The 15806-nt window shown below is 46.4% G+C and overlaps 4 non-coding genes across 4 annotated transcripts; 1 reads left to right on the top strand and 3 right to left on the bottom strand.

Annotated features, from left to right (window-relative positions):
- Positions 1-380: 380 nt before the first annotated feature.
- Positions 381-467, bottom strand: trnastop-uca (transfer RNA opal suppressor (anticodon UCA)). Its single transcript has one exon. It is a non-coding gene; the product is annotated as a tRNA-Sec (tRNA).
- Positions 468-3105: 2638 nt separating this feature from the next.
- On the bottom strand, positions 3106-3192 carry trnastop-uca (transfer RNA opal suppressor (anticodon UCA)). The gene has a single exon. It is a non-coding gene; the product is annotated as a tRNA-Sec (tRNA).
- Positions 3193-6030: 2838 nt separating this feature from the next.
- On the top strand, positions 6031-6117 carry trnastop-uca (transfer RNA opal suppressor (anticodon UCA)). Its single transcript has one exon. It is a non-coding gene; the product is annotated as a tRNA-Sec (tRNA).
- A 9591-nt stretch (positions 6118-15708) lies between these two features.
- On the bottom strand, positions 15709-15795 carry trnastop-uca (transfer RNA opal suppressor (anticodon UCA)). The gene has a single exon. It is a non-coding gene; the product is annotated as a tRNA-Sec (tRNA).
- Positions 15796-15806: the final 11 nt, after the last annotated feature.

A 15806-nucleotide genomic window follows, 5' to 3' on the forward strand; every position in this document is an offset into this window, starting at 1 on the left:
GAAGTCCACTCCATTTTAAAGCAGTACCAGTAATGAGGTGGTGGAAATGGATCTGAACACAAGAGATTCTGACCTACGCTTGCTGATGGCTTCCTCGGTGGGGACAGTCAATCTGGGCAGGAATGGAGCTGTGTCACAGGAAACCATGCCACCTCTTCGTTCAAACTGTCCCTGCTGTTCTTCCACCCACCTCAGAGAAACAGAAATCAACTCTCTCCCATATCAAACCTCGTCTTTGCTTTGTGTTTAAAGAAATTGTTTTGATGTTTGCTCTTTAATCATGAGTATAATCTTAACAAAATGCCCCTCTCAAATAACATTCTCGAGCTGACCGTTAAACGTCTGACTCAAGTTAAACACAAGTCTCCACACGCATACTGCACCTGGAAGGTGGAATTGAACCACTCTGTCGCTAAACAGATACAGGCTTGAAGCCTGCACCCTAGACCACTAGGAATCATCCAGGCATCAAGCTAATGTGGAGAGAGTCTTATATAAAACAGAGGAAATTGCAATACTTTATACTCAGGGTTAGTAGTTAGTCAGTCTCATCCAACCAGTTCTCATATTCCATGCAGGTTCATCTCACACAATACCAATATTTTCCATTGATTTTAAAAATGCTTTTAAATAAAATTGTGATTATCTTCACAATTTTATGGATTAATAATGCAAATGAGGATCATTAGACAACATTTATGCAACCTCCAAATGGATGCCACCACCAGACCCATATTCCAATCCCCTCCCTTGTCAGCCGTCCACAAGGACCATTCCCTCCAGGACACCCTGGTGCACTCCTCCTTCACTCCCAACACACCCACCCCATCCACAGCCCCACAGAACATTCTCCTGCAACCACAGAAGATGCTACATCTGACCATTTACTTCCTCCCTCCTCACCATCTAAGTCCCAAATACACCTTCCAGATGAAGCAGTGCTTTACTTGCGCATCCCACAACCTCGTCTACTGCTTTCTCTGCTCACAATGTGGTCTCTAGCACATAAGGGAAACAAAGCACAAACTGGGTGACCGTTTTGTAAAACACCTGCAACCTGTCCGCAAAGAAGACCCTGAGCTTCCAGTTGCCTGCCACTACAACACTCCACTCTGGTCCCTGGCCAACATCTCTGTCTCAGACTTGCTGCAGTGCTCCAGTGAAGCTCAGAGCAAGCTGGAAGGACAGCACTACATTTCCCATTTGGAAAATGCAGCATTCTGGACTTCTTATCGAGTTCAACAATTTTAGGGTTGCAATTTAAGTTTTCCCCAAGCTTTCCCCCACCCCCACATACCAGGCCTCTTCATTACATGGGCTGCTACGACACACAACCCATTGTCAGTGACTAATTGTCCCCATTAGCACCATCTCCCAGGTTTGTCTTTATCCATTCCTTTGTCTGTCCAACGGTTTTTCTCTCTCTTGCGGCTCTATCTCCACCTATCCTTTAATCCTCCTGCCTCCCACCTCCATAATACTGCATAATAACTATGCTCACCGCCCTGTGGCTGACCATTCCAATTTCACCTTCCACTCCATCAAGGTCATGCAGGTACTGGGCCGCCTCCACCGCAAACCATTACCACCCGATGCCTGGAGGAGGAACGCCTCATATTCCATCTTGGGACCCTGCAACCACACAATATAAATGTGGATTTCAACAGCTTCCTAATTTCCCCTCCCTCCACATTATCCAAGTCCCATACTTCCAACTCGGCGTGGGTCTCCTGACCTGTCCGTCACTACCCCCAGACGCATCACCTTCTCCCTCACCTTCATCCACCTATCGCTTTTTCAACTAACTTCACACAACCCAACCTCCCTCCCCTTTATCTCAGCCCACAACCCTATTTTCTGATCAAGGGGCTCGAAACATCAATTCTCCTACTCCTCGGATGCTTCCTCACCTGCTGCGCTTTCCCAGCAACACACTCTCGACTCTGATTCTCAGCACCTGCAGTCCTCACTTCCTCCTTTCTGAAGAATGGTTCCTGGATCTAAAACTTTAAGTCTGATTTCTCTCCACAGATGCTGCCAGGATTGCACGAAGATTAGGTAAATGATGAACAGGATGAATAGAGTAGATAGGGAGAACCTCTTCCCACCCGTAAAAGGTGCGGTAAGAGATCATAGATGGGGATAGGTAATGGAAGAAAGAAACATTTTCACTGAGCGAGTAGTACGAAATGAACATCGTGGGAGTATGATGGAGACAGGGTTCAACAGGCATGCAAGAGAACATTGGATCACTATTTGGCTAGAAATAGTGAGCAAAGTTATGGGGGAAAGGCAGGAGAGTGGCACTAGGGAATGATGCTTGTCTGAAGGGCCAATGCAGGCAAAATGGCATCCTGTCACACCATAACAATTCTTGATTCGTTGACTGAGAGATGGAGAAGGGTGACCAATTTGCCTTTGGTGACCAATTTGTCGAGTGGAAAGGAATTAGCCAGATGGAGTGGGTGTGGCTTTGATTAAGTTGACCAAAACAGAGGGCAGTACCACTGTGAGTGCTGAGGCAGGTCACAAACTATGGGGGTATGTGAATTGGGAGGCCGGTGCTGGACAGTAAAATGTTTAGGGCTAAAACAATATGGCCAGTTGAGCTATGAAGGGGTTTGCCTGGCTGTTGATTGTTTCAGATGGATTGCAACGTATTTTCACTGCGGATGCGTGTTTATGACCTTGGGAAATCTGTTCTGACGATCTTTTGGACTGGCTGAGAGAGTCAACTCCATTTGAAAGCAGCACCAGTAATGAGGTGGGGGATTTGGATCTGAACACAAGAGATTCTGACCTACTCTTGCTGATGGCTTCCTCCGTGGGTACGGTCAATCTGGGCAGGAATGGAGCTGTGTCACAGGAAACCATGCCACCTCTTCATTCAAACTGTCCCTGCTGTTCTTGCACCAACCTCAGAGAAACACAAATCAACTCTCTGCCATATCAAACTGCATCTTTGCTTTGTGTTTAAAGAAAGGGTTTGGATGTTTGCTCTTTAATCATGAGTATAATCTTAACAAACTGCCCCTCCCAAATAACATCCCCCACCTGACCTTTAAACCTCTGACACACGTTAAACACAAGCCCTTACACACACTGTGCCTGGAAGGTGGAATTGAACCACTCTGTCGCTAAACAGTTACAGGTTTGAAGCCTGCACCCTAGACCACTAGGAATCATCCAGGCAGCATACCTGCATGAAGAGTCTTATATAAAACAGAGGAAATTGCAATACTTTACACTCAGCATTAGTAGATAGTCAGTCTCATCCAACCAGTCCTCAATATCCCATGCAGGTTCATCTAACACATCGCCAATATTTTCCATTGATTTTAAAACTGCTTTTAAATAAAATTGTGATTATTTTCACAATTTTATGGATAGATAATGCAAATGAGATTCATCATTAGACAACATTTCCGCGACCTCCAAGGGATGCCACCACCAGACCCATATTCCAATCCCCTCCCTTGTTAACCGTCCACAAGGACCATTCCCTCCAGGGCACCCTGGTGCACTCCTCCTTCACTCCCAACACACTCACCCCATCAACAGTCCCACAGAACATTCCCCTGCAATCACAGAAGATGCTACATCTGTCCGTTTACTTCCTTCTCCTTCACCATCTAAGGTTCCAAATACACCTTCCAGGTGAAGCAGCACTTTACCTGCACATCACACAATCTCATCTACTGCTTTCTCTGCTCACGATGTGGTCTCCTGTACATTCCGGAAAGGAAAAACAGACTCGGTGACCATTTTGTTGAACACCTACGACCTGTCCGCCAAGAGGACCCTGAGCTTCCAGTTGTCTGTCACTACAACACACCACCCTCGTCCCTGGCCAACATCTCTGTCTCAGTCTCGCTGCAGTGCTCCAGCAAAGCTCAGCACAAGCTGGAAGAACAACACCTCATTTTCCATTTGGGATCGCTGCAGCATTCAGTGCTTCTTATTGAGTTCAACAATGATAGGGCTTGAGTGCCTTTCCCCAACCCCCCACACCCCCCCATAGTGTGTGACCTGTCTCAGCACTCACAGCGGTGCTATCCTCTGTTTTGGTCAACTTAATCGAAGCCACACCCACTCCATCTGGCTTATTCCTTTCCACTCAAGGTCACCAAAGGCAAATTGGTCACCCTTCTCCATTTCTCAGTCAACGATTCAAGAATTGTTATGGAGTGACAGGAGGCCATCTTGCCTGCATTGGCCCTTCAGACAAGCATTATTCCCTAGTGCCGCTGTCTTACCTTTCCCCCCATAACCTTGCTCACTATTTCTATCCAAATAATAATCCAATGTTCTCTTGCACGCCTGATGTACCCTGTCTCCATCACACTCCCACGATGTTTATTTTGTACAATAACTACTCACTCAGTGAAAATCCTCTTCCATTACAATCCCCATCTATAATCTCTCACCGCACCTTTTATGAGTGGGAAGAGTTTCTCCCTGTCTACTCTCTTCATCCTGCTCATCGTTTATCTAATTCCCGTGCAATCCTGGCAGCATCTGTGGAGAGAAATCAGACTTAAAGTTTTAGGGTCAGTGACCTTTCTTCAGAAAGGAGGAAGTGAGGACTGCAGATGCTGAGGATCAGAGCCGAGAGTGTGTTGCTGGGAACGCACAGCAGGTCAGGCAGCATCGAGGAGTAGGAGAATCGATGTTTTAAGCATAAGCCCTTCATCAGGAATGACGGTCGTGGGCTGCGATATAGGGGAGGGAGGTTGGGTTGTGTGAAGGTAGATGAAAAAGCGATAGGTGGATGAAGGTGAGGGAGAAGGTGATGCGTCTTGGGGGAGTGACGGACAGGTCAGGAGACCCATGCCGAGTTGGAGGCTTGGGACTTGGATAATGTAGAAGGCAGGGAAATTAGGAAGCTGTTGAAATCCACATTTACCCGTGAGGTTGCAGGGTCTCAAGGTGGAATATGAGGCGTTCCTCCTCCAGGCATCGGGTGGTAATGGTTTGCGGTGGAGGAGGCTCAGTACCTGCATGACCTTGATGGAGTGGAAGATGAAATTGGAATTGGCAGGAGGATTAAAGGATAGGTGGAGATAAAGCCCCAAGAGAGAGAAAAACCGTTGGACAGACAAACGAGTGGAAAATGATCAGCCTGGGAGAAGATACTAATGGGGACAATTAGTCGTTGACAATAGTTTGTGTGTGAGCAGCCCATGTAATGAAGAAGCCTGGTGTGTGTGTGGGTAGGGGAAAGTTGGGGAAATGGGTTCCAACCCTAAAATTGTTGAACTCGATAAGAAGTCCAGAATGCTGCATTTTCCAAATGGGAGATGTAGTGCTGTCCTTCCAGCTTGCTCTGAGCTTCACTGGAGCACTGCAGTGAGCCTGAGACAGAGATGTTGGCCAGGGACCAGGATGGGTGTTGTAATGGCGGGCAACTGGAAGCTCAGGGTTTTTTCAGGGACAGGATGTAGGTGTCCGACAAAAGAGTCACCCAGTCTGTGCTTTGTTTCCCAAATATACCAGAGACCACATCGTGAGCAGAGAAAGCAGGAGACGAGATTGTGTGATGTGCAAGTAAAGCACTGCTTCACCTGGAAGGTGTATTTGGGACCTTAGATGGTGAGGAGGGAGAAAGCAAATGGACAGATGTAGCGTCTTCTGTGGTTGCAGGAGAATGTTCTGTGGGGCTGTGGATGGGATTGGTGTGTTGGGAGTGAAGGAGGAGTGCACCAGGGTGTCCCGGAGAGAACAGTCCTTGTGGACGGCTGACAAGGGAGGGGAGGGGAATATGGGTCTGGTGGTACCATCCCTCTGGAGGTAGCAGAAATGTTGTCAAATGATTTTCAGTTGCATTTTTAATCCATAAAATGGTGAAGATAATCATAGTTTTATTTAAAGGCAGTTTTGAATATAAGTGAAAAATATTGGTAATACGGAACTTGAACCTGAATATAATGTTGAGAGCTGGTTGGATGACACTGGCTATCCACTAACCTCGAATTCAAAGTGTTGCACTTTCCTCTGTTTTATATGTGACTTCCTCCACACATGCATAATGCCTGAATGATTCCTAGTGATCGAGGGTGCAGGCTTCAAACCTGTGGCTGTCTCGTGACAGAATGGTTCAATTCTGCCTTCCAGGCCCAGTGTGAGTACAGTGTTGTGTCAGGTATTTAAAGGTTGACTCAGTAGTGTAATTTGGAGAAAGTGAGGACTGCAGATGCTGGAGACCAGAATTGAAAAATGTGGTGCTGGAAAAACACAGCAGGCCAGGCAGCATCTGAGGACCAGGAGAATCGGTGTTTCGGGCATAAGCCCTTCTTCAGGATTCCAGTAGTGTTATTTTTCAGAGGATTTAGAGGGGTATTTTGTTAAGATTTTATTCATGTGATTGAAGAGCAAACATCAAAACCACTTCTTTACACACAAAACAAGGATGCAGTTTGGTACGGCAGAGAGTTGGGTTCATTTTCCCTGAGGTGTGGAGTGGAACAGGAGGAGCGTTTGAACTAAGAGGTGGCAGGGTTTCCTGTGCTTGTCTCCATTCCTGCCCAGATTGACTGCACCTACCAAAGCTGCTGTCACCAAGAGTAGGTCGAGTTCTCCTGTGATCAGTCGCTCCACCCCCACCTCATCACTGGTGCTACCATGTCAATGGAGTTGACCTGTGTTTGGCAGGCCAGGAGATCATCAGGGCAGAATTCCCGAGGTCAGAAAAAGGGATCCGCAATGAAATATGTCACATTCCACACAGAACGATCCACAGCAAGGTATATCCCATCTTGGTTCAATAGGTCTTATTGTGACAGTCCTCAACATTTTACTTTCCATTTGAAATTCCTGTTGAAGAGCTTATGCCCGAAACATCGACTCACCTGCTCCTTGGATGCTACCTGACCTGCTGTGCTTATCCGGCACCACACTCCCGACTCTGTTCTCCAACATTTTCAATCCTCAATTTCTACTTTGCCCATCCCTCGCCCAATCCAGACAGCATCTGTGAAGAGAAATCAGTGTTAAAACTTTAGGTCCAGTCACTTTTCTTCAGAAGTGATGACACCTTGATTAAGCATAGTTTTTATGCAGTAGATAGGGAGAGGGGAGGCAGGAGGATTAAAGAACAGGTGGAGATAGAGCCCCAAAAGAGAGAGAAACAGTTGGACAGTGAAAGGAGTGGATCAAGACCAGCCTGGGAGAATGATTTGCTGCTAATGGGGACAATGAGTCGCTGACGATGGGTTGTGTGGTAGCAGCCCCATGTAATGGGAGGCCTGGTGCGTGGGGGAGGGGGAAAGCTTGGGGAAAGGCACTCAAGCCCTATAATTGTTGAACTCGATACGAGGTCCAGAATGCTGCAGAGTTCCCAAATGGAAAATGAGGTGTTGTTCTTCCAGCTTGTGCTGAGCTTCACTGGAGCACTGCAGCAAGCCTGAGACAAAGATGTTGGCCAGGGACCAGGCAACTGGAAGCTCAGGGTCTTCTTTGCGGACAGGTTGTAGGTGTTCGACAAAATGGTCAGCGAGTCTGTCTCTCGTTTCTGGAACGTACAGGAGACCACATTGTGAGCTGAGAAAGAAGGAGGTGCGATTGTGGGATGTGCAGGTAAAGTGCTGCTCCACCTGGAAGGTACATTGGAACGTTAGATGGTAAGGAGGGAGGAAATAAATGGACAGATGTAGTTCCTTCTGTGATTGCAGGGGAATGTTCTGTTGGCTGTATATGTGGTGAGTGTGTTGGGAGTGAATGAGGAGTGCACCAGGGTATCCTGGAGGGAATGGTCCTTGTGGACGGTTGACAAGGGAGGGGATTGGAATATGGGTCGGGTCTGGTGGTGGCATCCTTTTAATGTTGCAGAAATGTTGACTAATGATCCTCATTTGCATTATTAATGCATAAAATTGTGAAGATAATCACAATTTTATTTAAAAGCAGTTTTAAAATCAATGGAAAATATTGGCAATGTGTTAGATGAACTGCATGGAATATTGAGGACTGGTTGGATGAGACTGACTACCTACTAATCCTGAGTGTAAAGTATTGCAATTTCCTCTGTTTTATATAAGACTCTCTTCACTCCACCGTGATGTTTGGATGATTCCTAGTGGTCTAGGGTGCAGGCTTTAAACCTGTAGCTGTTTAGAGACAGAGTGGTTCAATTCCACCTTCCAGGCGCAGTGTGTGTGTGTCAGGGCTTGTGTTTAACTTGTGTCAGAGGTTTAAAGGTCAGCTCAGGAATGTTATTTGAGAGGGGCATTTTGTTATGATTATAGTCATGATTAAAGAGCAAACATCAAAACCCTTTCTTTAAACACAAAGCAAAGATGCAGTTTGATATGGGAAAGAGTTGATCTGTGTTTCTCTGAGGTGGGTGCAAGAACAGCAGGGACATTTTGAACGAAGAGGTGGCATGGTTTCCTGTGACACAGCTCCATTCCTGCCCAGATTGACCGTACCCTCGGAGGAAGCCATCAGCAAGAGTAGGTCAGAATCTCTTGTGTTCAGATCATACCCTCACCTCATTACTGGTGCTGCTTTAAAATGGAGTTGACTTCTCTCAGCCAGTCCAGAAGATCATCAGAACAGATTTCCCAACGTCATAAACACGCATCCGCAGTGAAAATATATTGCAATCCATCTGAAACGATCAACAGCCAGGCAAATCCCTTCATAGCTCAACTGGCCATATTGTTTTAGCCCTAAACATTTCACTGTCCAGCACCGGCCTCCCAATTCACACACCCCCACAGTTTGTGACCTGCCTCAGCACTCACAGCGGTGCTCTCCTCTGTTTTGGTCAACTTAATTGAAGCCACACCCACTCCATCTGGCTTATTCCTTTCCACTCAAGGTCAACAAAGGCAAATCGGTCACCCTTCTCCATCTCTCAGTCAACAAATCAAGAATTGTTTTGGTGTGACAGGATGCCATCTTGCCTATATTGGCCCTTCAGACAAGCATCATTCCCTAGTGCCACTCTCCTGCCTTTCCCCCATAACGTTGCTCACTATTTCTATCCAAATAGTAATCCAATGTTCTCTTGCATGCCTTTTGAACCCTGTCTCCATCACACTCCCACGATGTTCATTTCGTACTACTCACTCATGAAAATGTTCCTTTCTTCCATTACCTATCCCCATCTATGATCAATCACCGCACCTTTTACAGGTGGGAAGAGGTTCTCCCTTTCTACTCTATTCATCCTGCTCATCATTTACCTAATCCTCGTGCAATCCTGGCAGCATCTGTGGAGAGAAATCAGACTTAAAGTTTTAGGTCCAGTGACCATTCTTCAGAAAGGAGGAAGTGAGGATTGCAGGTGCTGAGGATCAGAATCGAGACTGTGTTGCTGGGAAAGCGCAGCAGGTCAGGCAGCATCCGAGGAGCAGGAGAATCGATGTTTCGAGCATAAGCCCTTCATCAGAAAATAGGGTTGTGGGCTGCGATATAGGGGAGGGAGGTTGGGTTGTGTGGAGGTCGTTGAAAAAGCGACAGGTGGATGAAGGTGAGGGAGAAGGGATGCGTCTGGGGAGAGTGACGGACAGGTCAGGAGACCCATGCCAAGTTGGAGGTTTGGGACTTGGATAATGTGGAGGGAGGGGAAGTTAGGAAGCTGTTGAAATCCACATTTACCCGTGAGGTTGCAGGGTCCCAAGGTGGAATATGAGGCGTTCCTCCTCCAGGCATCGGGTGGTAATGGTTTGCGGTGGAGGAGGCCCAGTACCTGCATGAACTTGATGGAGTGGAAGGTGAAATTGGAATGGTCAGCCACAGGGCGGTGAGCATAGTTTTTTGCAGTATTATGGAGATGGGAGGCAGGAGGATTAAAGGATAGGTGGAGATAGAGCCCCAAGAGAGAGAAAAACAGTTGGACAGACAAAGGAGTGGATAAAGACAAGCCTGGGAGAAGGTGCAAATGGGGTCAATTAGTCATTGACAATAGTTTGTGTGGTAGCAGCCGAGGTAATGAAGAGGCCTGGTGTGTGGAGGTGGGGTAAAGCTTGGGGAAATGGGTTCCAACCCTAAAATTGTTGAACTTGATAAGAAGTCCAGAATGCTGCATTTTCCAAATGGGAAATGTGGTGCTGTCCTTCCAGCTTGCTCTGAGCTTCACTGGAGCACTGCAGTGAGCCTGAGACAGAGATGTTGGCCAGGGACCAGGGTGGGGTGTTGTAGCGGTGGGCAACTGGAAGCTCAGAGGTTTTTTACGGACAGGATTGAAGTGTTTGACAAAACGGTCACCCAGTCTGTGCTTTGTTTTCCAAATATACCAGAGACCGCATCGTGAGCAGAGAAAACAGGAGATGAGATTGTGTGATGTGCAAATAAAGCGCTGCTTCACCTGGAAGGGGTATTTGGGACCTTAGATGGTGAGGAGGGAGGAAGCAAATGGACAGATGTAGCATCTTCTGTGGTTGCAGGAGAACGTCCTGTGGGGCTGTGGATGGGGTGGGTGTGTTGTGAGTGAAGGAGGAGTGCACCAGGGTGTCCCGGAGGGGACAGTTCTTGTGGACGGCTGACAAGGGAGTGGATGGGAATACGGGTCTGGTGGTGGCATCCCTCTCGAGGTCACAGAAATGTTGTCTAATGATCTTCATTTGCATTTTTAATCCATAAAATGGTGAAGATAATCACAGTTTTCTTTAAAGGCACTTTTGAACATCAGTGGAAAATATTGGTAATACGGAACTTGAGCCTAAATGTAATATTGAGAGCTGGTTTGATGACACTGGCTATCTACTCACCTCGAATACAAAGTGTTGCACTTTCCTCTGTTTTATATAAGACTCCCTCCACACCTGCATAATGCCTGAATGATTCCTAGTGATTGAGGTTGCCGGCTCCAAACCTGTAGCTGTCTATTGGCAGAATGGTTCATTTCTTCCTTCCAGGCACAGTGTGAGTATCGTGTTGTGTCAGGTATTTAAAGGTTGGCTCAGTAGTGTAATTTGGAGAAAGTGAGGACTACAGATGCTGGAGATCAGAGTTGAAAAATGTGGTGCTGGAAAAACACAGCAGGCCAGGCAGCATCTGAGGAGCAGGAGAATCGATGTTTTGGGCATAAGCACTTCTCCAGGATTTCAGTCGTGTTAATTGTCAGAGGATTTAGAGGGGTATTTTGTTAAGATTTTATTCATGTGATTGAAGAGCAAACATCAAAAGCACTTCTTTACACACAGAACAAGGATGCAGTTTGGTACGGCAGAGAGTTGGGTTCATTTTCCCTGAGGTGGGGAGTGGAACAAGAGGAGCAGTTTGAACTAAGAGGTGGCAGGGTTTCCTGTGACATTGCTCCATTCCTGCCCAGATTGACTGCACCTACCAAAGCTGCTGTCACCAAGAGTAGGTCGAGTTCTCCTGTGATCAGTCGCTCCACCCCCACCTCATCACTGGTGCTACCATGTCAATGGAGTTGACCTGTGTTTGTCAGGCCAGGAGATCATCAGGACAGAATTCCCCAGATCAGAAAAAGGGATTCGCAATGAAAAATGTCACATTCCAGCTGGAACGATCAATAGCAAGGTATATCCCATCTTGGTTCATTAGGTCTTATTGTGGCAGTCCTCAACATTTTACTTTTCATTTGAAATTCCTGTTGAAGAGCTTATGCCCGAAACATCGACTCTCCTGCACCTTGGATGCTACATGATCTGCTGTGCTTTTCTGGCACCACACTCCCGACTCTGATCTCCGGCATCTTCAATCCTCACTTATCCTTTGCCTATCCCTCGCACAATCCAGACAGCATCTGTGAAGAGAAATCAGTGTTAAAGCTGTAGGTTCAGTGACCTTTCTTCAGAAGTGATGACACCTCGATTAAACACAGTTTTTATGCAGTAGAAAGGGAGTGGAGAGGCAGGAGGATTAAAGGATAGGTGGAGATAGAGCCCAAGAGAGAGAGAAACATTTGGACAGAGAAAGGAGTGGATAAAGACCAGCCTGGGAGAATGATTTGCTGCTAATTGGGACAATTAGTCGCTGACAATGGGTTGTGTGGTAGCAGCCCATATAATGAAAAAGCCTGGTGTGTGGGGGTTTGGGAAAGTCAGTCAAGCCCTATACTTGTTGAACTCAATAAGAAGTCGAGGATGCTGCAGAGTTCCCAAATGGAAAATGTGGTGTTGTTCTTCCAGCTTGTGCTGAGCTTCGCTGGAGCTCTGCAGCGAGACTGAGACAGAGATGTTGACCACGAATGAACCATCAGGTTCATTCCTGATGAAGGGCTCTGGCCCGAAACGTCGAATTTCCTGTTCCTTGGATGCTGCCTAACCTGCTATGCTTTAACCAGCAACACATTTTCAGCTCTGATCTCCAGCATCTGCAGACCTCACTTTTTACACGAGGAATCACCCAAGCATTAATCATGGGTGGAGACAGTCTGATATAAAACAGAGGAAAGTCCAATATTTTATATTCAGGGTGAGTAGATAGTCCATGTCTTCCATTCAATTCTCAATATTGCATTCAGGTTTATCTTCCATATTACCAATATTTTCCACTGATGTTCAAAACTGCTTTTAAATAAAACTGTGAGGTGTTGTAGTGACAGACAACTGGAAGCTCAGGGTCTTCTTTGCGGACAGGTTGTAGGTGTTCGACAAAATGGTCACCAAATCTGTTTTTCCTTTCCAGAATATACGGGAGACCACATTGTGAGCAAAGAAAGCAGTAGACGAGATTGTGTGATGTGCAGGTAAAGTGCTGCTTCACCTGGAAGGTGTATTTGGAACCTTAGATGGTGAAGGAGGGAGGAAATAAACGGACAGATGTAGCACCTTCTGTGATTGCAGGGGAATGTTCTGAAGAAAGGTCACTGGACCTAAAGTTTTAACACTGATTTCTCTTCACAGATGCTGTCTGGATTGGGCGAGGAATTGGCAAAGTAGAAATTGAGGATTGAAGATGCTGGAGATCAGAGTCGAGAGTGTGTTGCCGGATAAGCACAGCAGGTTAAATAGCATCCAAGGAGCAGGTGAGTTGCAGGAAACCCTGCCACCTCTTAGTTCAAACTGCTCCTCCTGTTCCACTCCCCACCTCAGGGAAAATGAACCCAATTCTCTGCTGTACCAACTGCATCTTTGTTTTGAGCGTAGAGAAGTGGTTTTGATGTTTGCTCTTAAATTACATGAGTATAATCTTAGCAAAATGCCCCTCTGACTAATGACACTCCTGAGCCAACCTTTAAGCATCAAACACAAGTTAAACACAAGCCCCTACTCACACTGCATCCGGAAGACGGAATTGAGCCACTCTGTCGCGAGACCACTACAGGTTCGAAGTCAGCATTCTAGACCACTAGGAATCACCCAAGCATTAATCATGGGTAGAGACCGTCTGATATAAAACAGAGGAAAGTCCAATATTTTATATTCAGGGTGAGTAGATAGATAGTCAGTGTCTTCTATTCAATTCTCAATATTGCATTCAGGTTTATGTTCTGTATTACCAATATTTTCCACTGATGTTCAAAATTGCTTTTAAATAAAACTGTGATTATCTTTACCATTTTATGGATTAATAATGCAAATGACAATCATTAGACAACATTTCTGAGATCTCTAGAGGGATGCCAGCACCAGACCCTTATTCCCATCCCCTCCCTTGTCAGCCGTCCACAAGGACTGTTCTCTCCGGGACACCCTGGTGCACTCCACCTTCACTCCTAACACACCCACCCCATCCACAGCCCCACAGAACATTCTCCTGCAACCACAGAAGATGCTACATCTGTCCATTTGCTTCCTCCCTCCTCACCATCTAAGGTCCCAAATACACCTTCCAGGTGAAGCAGTGCTTTATTTGCACATCACACAATCACGTCTCCTGCTTTCTCTGCTCACGATGTGGTCTCTGGTATATTTGGGAAACAAAGCACAGACTGGGTGACTGTTTCGTCGAGCACCTACATCCTTAAAAAAATCCCTGAGCTTCCAGTCGCCTGCCGCTACAACAACCCACCCTGGTCCCTGACCATCATCTCTGTCTCAAGCTCACTGCAGTGCTCCAGTGAAGCTCAGAGCAAGCTGGAAGGACAGCACCACATTTCCCATTTGGAAAATGCAGCATTCTGGTCTTCTTTTTGAGTTCAACAATTTTAGGGTTGGAACCCATTTCCCCAAGCTTTCCCACACCCCCACACACACCAGGCCTCTTCATTACATGGGCTGCTACCATACACAACCCATTTTCAGTGACTAATTGCCCCCATTAACACCTTCTCCCAGGCTTGTCTTTATCCACTCCTTTGTCTGTCCAACGTATTTTCTCTCTCTTGGGGTTCTGTCTCCACCTCGCCTTTAATCATCCCCCTCCCATCTCCATAATACTGCATAAAAACTATGCTCACCGCCCTGTGATTGAACATTCCAATTTCACCTTCCACTCCATCAAAGTCATGCAGGTACTGGGCCTCCTCCACTGCAAATCATTACCACCTGATGCCTGGAGGACACAATATAAATGTGGATTTCAATAGCTTCCTAGTTTTCCCTCCCTCCACATTATCCAAGTCCCAAACCTCCAACTCGGCATGGGTCTCCTGACCTGTCTGTCACCCATCACTTCCCCCAGACGCATCACCTTCTCCCTCACCTTCATCCACTTATCACTTTTACAACTACCTTCACACAACCCAACCTCCCTCCCCTATATCGCAGCCCACGACCGTCAGTCCTGATGAAGGGCTTATGCTTGGAACAACGATTCTCCTGCTCCTCGGATGCTGCCTGACCTGCTGTGCTTTCCCAGCAACACACTCTCAGCTCTGATCCTCAGCATCTGCAGTCCTCACTTCCTCCTTTCTGAAGAAAGGTTCCTGGACCTAAAACTTTAAGTCTGATTTCTCTCCACTGATGCTTCCAGGATTGCAGGGGATTAGGTAAACGATGAGCAGGACCAAGAGAGTAGATAGGGAGAAACGCTTCCCACTGGTAAAAGGTGCGGTGAGAGATCATAGATGGGGATAGGTAATGGAAGAGAAAAGCATTTTCACTGAGTGAGTAGTTATTGTACAAAATGAACATCATGGGAGTGTGATGGAGACAGGGTACAACAGGTGTGCAAGAGAATATTGGATTATTATTTGGATAGAAATAGTGAGCAAGGTTATAGGGGGAAAGGCAGGAGAGTGGCACTAGGGAATGATGCTTGTCTGAACGGCAGGCAAGATGGCATCCTGTCACACCATAACAATTCTTGATTCGTTGAGTGAGAGATGGAGATAGGTGACCAATTTGCCTTTGGTGACCTTGAGTGGAAAGGAATAAGCCAGATGGAGTGGGTGTGGCTTTGATTAAGATGACCAAAACAGAGGATAGCACCGCTGTGAGTGCTGAGGCAGGTCACAAACTATGGGGATTGGGAGGCCGGTGCTGGAAAGTAAAATGTTTAGGGTAAAACAAAATGGCCAGTTGAGCTATGAAGGGATTTGCCTGGCTGTTGATCGTTTCAGATGGATTGCAACATATTTTCACTGCGGATGCGTATTTATGACCTTGGGAAATATGGTCTGACGATTTTCTGGACTGGCTGAGAGAAGTCAACTCCACCTCAGAGAAACAGAAATCAACTCTCTCCCATATCAAATTGCACCTTTGCTTTGTGTTTAAAGAAATTGTTTTGATGTTTGCTCTTTAATCATGAGTATAATCTTAATAAAATGCCCCTCTCAAATAACATTCTTGAGCCAACCTTTAAACATCTGACTCAAGTTAAACACAAGCCTCTACACACATACTGCACCTGGAAGATGGAATTGAACCACTCTGTTGCTAAACAGCTATAGGTTTGAAGCCTGCACCCTAGACCACTATGAATCATCCAGGCATCAAACTGGT

The sequence above is a fragment of the Hemiscyllium ocellatum genome, chromosome 33 (genome assembly GCF_020745735.1).
Source record: "Hemiscyllium ocellatum isolate sHemOce1 chromosome 33, sHemOce1.pat.X.cur, whole genome shotgun sequence".
Lineage (NCBI taxonomy): Eukaryota > Metazoa > Chordata > Chondrichthyes > Orectolobiformes > Hemiscylliidae > Hemiscyllium > Hemiscyllium ocellatum.